This window comes from Tachyglossus aculeatus, chromosome X1, assembly GCF_015852505.1.
Source record: "Tachyglossus aculeatus isolate mTacAcu1 chromosome X1, mTacAcu1.pri, whole genome shotgun sequence".
Classification (NCBI taxonomy): Eukaryota; Metazoa; Chordata; class Mammalia; order Monotremata; family Tachyglossidae; genus Tachyglossus; species Tachyglossus aculeatus.
Genome location: NC_052101.1, coordinates 122501336 through 122508172, shown reverse-complemented (window position 1 = coordinate 122508172; position 6837 = coordinate 122501336). Strand labels below are relative to the sequence as shown.

The window sequence follows — 6837 nt, the reverse complement described above, 5'->3', positions numbered from 1 at the left end:
CACCACAGCCCCACATCACTTAACTGCTGCTTCTATCAGTCATTTATTTTAACAGCTGCCTCTCCCACTAGATTGTTAGCTCCTTCGGGGCAGAAATGGTCTATCAACTCTGTTGTACTGTACTTTCCCAAGTGTTCTGCACACAGCAAGTGCTCAGTATCTCTCTGATTCAATTAATCAATTGATTAATTGAGTGATTGATTGATTGAGAGCTGAGATGGGGGAGGTTTTGAGGCAGACCAGAGAATGGATACTAGTGAATGAAGAAAGCAACAACACATTGGTAAAAGAAGCCAGAAAATATGAAGAAATAATGTTGTGTTTTTAGTGTGATTATACTAGTTATAGTATTTACTAATAGTAGTAGTATTTTTTAAGGATTTTCTGTGTGCAGAGCTTTGTACTAAGCACTGGGAAAGAGTACACAGGTGGGAATTAGACAAGGACCCTGTCCTTCAGGAAGCTCACCATCAATGAATTTCTCTGATTATCTATGATAACAGGGTGGGGAAGCAGCATGGCTTAGTGGAAAGAGCACAGGCCTGGGAGTCAGAGGTTGTGGGTTCTATACCGGCTCCGCCACTTGTTAGCTTTGTGACTTTGGGCAAGGCACTTGATTTATCTGTGACTCAGTTACCTCATCTGTAAAATGGGGATTAAGACTTTGAGCCCCATGTGGAACAACCTCATAACCTCATAACCCCACTGCTTAGAACAGTGCTTGGCACCTAGTAAACACTTAACAAATACCATTATTATTATTATTATTATTGCCTTTGTATGAACTGTTTTTAATGGAAGAATTTTGTGATATGCAATAAAGAAAAAGTTCTCTTCTCCTGGCAACACCTCCCTTCCCCCCAAACCCTATCATTTTTCTCCTAAGACCACTTTTTCATTTCTTCTGTCACTTTCTCAGCATTCTGGGAAGTAGCATGGCCTAGTGGAAAAAGCACAGGCCTGGGAGTCAGAGTTCCTGGGTTCTAATCCCGGCTCTGCCATTTGCCTGTAGTTATCTATTTTGTTTTTATCTATTTCGATGGTATTGACACCTGTTTACTTGTTTTGTTTTGTTGTCTGTCACCCCTTTCTAGACTGTGAGCCCGTTGTTGGGTAGGGACTGTCTCTGTTTCCGAATTGTACTTTCCAAGCGCTTCGTACAGTGCTTGCACACAGTATGCCCTCAATAAATATGATTGATTGAATGAATGAATGAATTGCCAGCTGTGTGTCCTTGAATAAGTCACTTAACTTCTCTGTGTCTCAGTTTCTTCAACTGTAAAATAGGCATTTAATACCTGTTCTCCCTCCTACTTAGACTGTGAGCCCCATGTGGGACAGGGACTGTGTCTGACCTAATTCATTTGAATCTACTCCAGCGATAAGAACAGTACTTGACACATAGTAAGTGCTTAACAAATACCATAAAAAAGCAAAACAAACCAAACAGTACTTCTCTTCCCTCATCCACTTCCATGCCCATGGCCACCACCAATCATTCCAGGCCCTTAACTCCCTCCTGAAGGCCCTGGTGCCCCGACTTCCAGCCTCTCTTGCTCTTGATGACCTGGCCAACTAGTTGCTTAATAAAATTGAAACCAAAGTTCCCCCTCACCTTCCCAACTCCCTCTCACCCCCACACCTACCTGGGCTTTCTCCCCTTCTGAAAGCACTTGCTTCCTCCCTTCTTTCCTCCCTGACCCCTATCGTTAATCTCTCACTCTCTGATATCTCCTTCCCCTCCGCTTTCAAACATGCTCAAGTCTTCCTTCCAGTAAAAAAGCTCTTTAGGGCTCCCATGCCCCCTTCCAGCTATCACCTCACATCCCTGCTCCCACTCCTGTCCAAGCTCCTAGGATGGGTTTTAAACACCCGCCATCTCCCCTGCCTCTACTCCAACACTCTCTTCGACCCTCTACCATCTGGTTTCCTTCCTCTTCATTCCCTGGGATGGCACTCTCCAAGGTCACTAGTGACCTCATTTGTGCCAAATCTAATGGACCCTACTCCATTCTCCCCTCTCAGGGTCACACCTGGAGAGTTTCCAGTACTCTACCAATCTTGACCATGGGAGGGAGAGTCAAGCAGAGGCATATCCATTCCATTTCTAGCTTGGGCAGTGGCTAGCAAGTGGAAGACAATCTACTACAAGTCAAAACTTCCCTGTGCTGAGCATCAGGGGCATGGGACAGAGGCGAGAGCAGCAACTCAGGTTTACCATGTGGAAGGAGGCAATTGTAAACTGCTTCCATATTTTGACCAAGAAAACTCTATGGATTCACTACCAGAACGATTGCAATTGGAGGTGAGGCGTTCTGGGAGAGATGTGTCCATAGTGTCGCTCTGGGTCGGACACAACTCAACAGCATAAGACAACAACAACAACTCCGTCCTAATCCTCCTCAACCTCTTGGCTGCCTTTGGTATGGTGGATCACTCTCTTCTCTTGGAGACACTATGTAACCTTGGTTTGGTAGACACAGTTTTTTTTTTAAGTGGCATTTGTTAAGCGCTTACTATATGCCAGGCACTTTACGAAATACTGGGTTAGATACAGGCTAATCAGGTTGGTCACAGCCCATGTCTCACGTGGGGCTCACATTCTTAATCCCCACTTTACCGATGAGGTAACCAAGGCACAGAGAGTTTAAGTGACTTACCCAAGGTAATGCAACAGACAAGTGTCAGAGCCGAGATTTGAAACCAGGTCCTTTGACTCCCAGGCCCAGGCTTTTTCTCCTAGGCCATGCTGCTTCTCTCTTGGTTCTCCTACCATTTTGGCTCCTTCTTCTGAGTCTCCTAATGATAATAATAATAGTAATGATAATGATTATGGCATTTGATAAGCACTAACTATGTGCCAAGCACTATGCTAAGTGTGAGCCCGTTGTTGGATAGGGACCATCTCTGTATGTTGCCAACTTGTACTTCCCAAGCGCTTAGTAGAGTGCTCTGCACACAGTAAGCGCTCAATAAATATGATTGAATGAATGAATGAAGCGCTAGGGTAGATACAAGTTATTTGTATCTAAGTGCCTAAGTTATTTCATCTGTAAAATGGGGATTAATTAATAATGGTATTTGTTAAGCACTTAGTATGTGTGAAACACTGTTTTTGAGCCCCACGTGGGACAACCTGATTACCTTGTATCTACCCCAGTGCTTAGAACAGTGCTTGGCACTTAGCAAGCACTTAACAAATACCATAATAATAATAATGGTAATTATTATTATTAAAGGGTGATGGCCATGGTTCTTGTGCAGTGTCCCCAGAAGAAGCATTAGCTCTTGCTCCTTCATTCATTCAATCATATTTATTGAGCACTTACTGTGTGCAGAGCATATACTAAGTGCTTGGGAGAGTATGATACAACAATAAACAGACACATTCCCTGCCCACAAGCAGCTTAGAGTCTAGATGCGGTGAGACAGACATCAATACAAATAAATAAATTACAGATATATACATAAGTGTTTTGGGGCTGGGTGGGGGGAAGAACAAAGGGAGCAAATCAGGGCAAGGTAGAAGGGAGTGGGAGAAGAGGAAAGGAGGGACTTAGTCTGGAAAGGCTTTTTGGAGGCGATGTGCCTTCAAGAAGGCTTTGAAGGGGCAGAGAGTAATTGTCTGTTGGATTTGAGGAGGGAGGGCGATCCAGGCCAGGGGCAGGACGTGGGCCAGGGGTCAGTGATGAGATAGGTGAGACCGAGGCACAGTGAGAAAGTTGGCACTGAAGGAGCGAAGTGTGTGGGTTGGGTTGTAGAAGGAGAGTAGTAAGGTGAGGTAGGAGGGGGGCAAGGTGGTGGAGTGCTTTAAAGCCAATGAGGGGGAGTTTTTGTTTGATGCAGAGGTGGATGAGCAACCACTGGAGTTTTTTGAGGAGTGGGGTGACATGTCCCAAATGTTTTCTGTAGAAAAACGATCCTTGCACGCCCCACTCTTGGGAGAATACAATATAGCAGACTTGGGAAACACGTTCCCTGACCAGAAGGAGCTTTGAGTGTAGAGGGGAAGACAGAAACATTGATATAAATAAATTATGGATATGTTCATAAGTGCTGTGTGGCTGAGGGTGGGGTGAATAAAGGGTGCAAAATCCAAGTGCATTCAATACACCTGTTACTTTTTTGTCCGTGGGTGTTTGCGTGGAGGCTCAGGGAGAGGAAGAGGGCTGAGGGGAAAGTCCAAGTCCAGAAGCCTGGGGATGTGGGGGAAAGACCGAACTTCTGGTCCCAACCCCAGATTGACCACAACCCCCTTCCCTGCCGGCCCTCTCCCCACCTCACTCTGGAAGTTACCAAGTTTGAGTCCATAGGGGAGCTTGCCTCTCCTGCCTCTTTTCAGAGTCCACAGCAGAGAAAATGGGCTGATGTTGTGGTGGGGGGAATGTAAATTAGACACCAGAACTAGCTCCTTAGGGAGACTGGAGCATTTCTTTCCCCCCTTGCTTACAGGGAGGAGCCAGTTGACTTGTCAAATCTCCTTCCAGTCCCATGATTCTCTGAGCCTCCTGCCTTGGTTTCCCCATCCTGACAGGATCTGGGCATAGCCTATGAGACCTGGGGCCCAGGAGCTGAAGACTTATGAGTTTTGGCCCACCCCGGAGCCTCCCTTCAGAGAAAAGAAAAAATAAATCACTTAATGACTTTAATTATGGACTCCAAATGAAGCAAGTCCTTATTAGGAGTGCCCACCTACTTAAAAATGCCTTCGAATGAAGAAAAATATTTGGAAAATCAATGAGAGTCTTTTAATTATTTAGCCCAACACATAAAAAAAGGAAATAAGGAGAATCATAAATACTCCTTATGTTTAATAAACTCAGGACATCTTGGGCTGAGTGTGGTTTGCTCTCCCCCTCCTACCTAACCTCGCTCATCTCCCAGTACAACTTAATTTGCACACTTTGCTCCTCTAACTCCATCATACTCACTGTGCCTTAATCTCATCTCTCTTGCTACTGATCCCTTGCCTGTACCCTTCCACTGGCCTGGAACTCCTTCCCCCATCATATCCAACAGACAATTACTCTCCCCATCTTCAAAACCCTACTAAAACTCACATCTCCTCCAGGAAGCCTTCCCAGACTAACTTCTCACATCCTCATCCTCTTCTCCCCCACTTCCGTGTTGCTTATGCACTTGGATCTGTACCCTGTAAGCACTTTGTTACCTCACCTGAGAATCAGTGTGGGTTAGTGGAAAGAGCACGGGCTTAGGAGTCAGAGGTCGTGGGTTCTAATCCCACCTCGGCCACTTGTCAGCTGTGTGACCTTGGGCAAGCCACTTAACTTCTCTGTGCCTCAGTTACCTCATCTGTAAGATGGGGATTAAGACTGTGAGCCCCACGTGGGACAACCTGATTATCTTGCATCTACCCCAGCTCTTAGAACAGTGCTTGACACATAGTAAGTACTTAACAAAAACCATCATTATTATTATATCCTCATACTCTGCTGCTTCCCATTTCTGTAATTTATTTTGATGTCTGTCTCTCCAACTAGATTGTTAGTTTCTTGAGGGCAGGGATCTTGTCTACCAACTCTATTATAGTGTAGCCTCCCAAGCCCTTAGAACAGTGCTTTATACCTAGTAAGGACTTGATAAATATGATTGACTTATTGGTGCTTCTATCTCTGGACTTTTAAAGAAGGTCTGGTCTGAGGGAAAAGGACGAAGAAAGGGCTGAGAGTCAGGATCAGCCTGAGGCAGGGTGGCCACGGCCCCACAAGGTAAATGCGCACATGGTCTTCTCTAACCTGTTTCCTTCCTGGGTCAAAATCCCCCAGAGAACACATGATAATAATAATAACAATAATAATAATAATTATTATTATTATTATGGTATTTGTTAAGTGCTCACTGTGTGCCAGGCACTGTTCTAAGCGCTGGGGTGCGTATGAGCAAATCAAGTTGGACACAGTCCCTGTCCCATGTGGGACTCACAGTCTCAATCTCCATTTTACAGATGAGTTAACTGAGGCACAGAGAAGTAAAGTGACTTGCCCAAAGTCACACAGCAGACAAGTGGAGGAGCCGGGATTAGAACCCATGACCTTCTGACTCCCAGGCCCCTGCTCTATCCACTATGCCATGTCTCTCTTCAATCTCTCGCTGTAGTTTCTTGTTCCTTGTCCTCAGTAACCAAAGAAACTGCTATAGGCTCTGCCTCCCTGTTTGGCTGAGAAAGTCTGGCCAGCCAATGGCAGGCTATTCCAGGGCACAATTGGGCATTTGCCTGGTGACTTGTAGGAAAAGCTACCTTCTCCAGGAGAGGGAGAGGAACAGCAGGACTTCTGCCTGGCCATTTCCCTGCCTCTGCCCCTTTCCCTGTCCTTGTCTCTGTCCCTGCCTGTATTCTACCCAGGAAGCCACCAAACCCAGAAGCCTCACTCCTGGAAGTTCCACTCAGTGGTCTGGAATCCTGGAAATTTGCCTGGCCAGCCAGGGAGGGGCTGAACCGGAGTGGTTGGCCAATATGGAGTTGGAAACAGAGAGTTGAATGGCTGTCAATGAACTCTCTCCTTCCTTGTAACCCTGAGACTGGGCTGGTCCCACCCAAACCTGTCTGACCTGAGGCTTTCCTGGGGGAATCCACTCCTGTGGGCAGACAGTGGACTTGGGGATAGGGAAGGGGGATAAGGGATGGGGGGAGAGGGGAGAGGAGGAGGGGTCTAGATTGGCCCTGGCAGATCCCAAATCAGTGTTGAGTTCTGGGGCTTGACTTTAGTGCTCATTTGCATATTAGGATGCATTTAATTTGCATAGACATCCACCCTGCTTCTACTCCTTTCCTATCTCCCACCCACCCCAGCCCAGGTTAAAGGTAGGCTCCAGGGT

At 46.1% G+C, this 6837-nt stretch overlaps 1 non-coding gene across 1 annotated transcript; it reads left to right on the top strand.

The window, feature by feature from the left end:
* Positions 1–2015: 2015 nt before the first annotated feature.
* On the top strand, positions 2016–2153 carry LOC119920320. The gene has a single exon (XR_005448076.1). It is a non-coding gene; the product is annotated as a small nucleolar RNA SNORA7 (small nucleolar RNA).
* The last annotated feature ends 4684 nt before the right edge of the window (positions 2154–6837 follow it).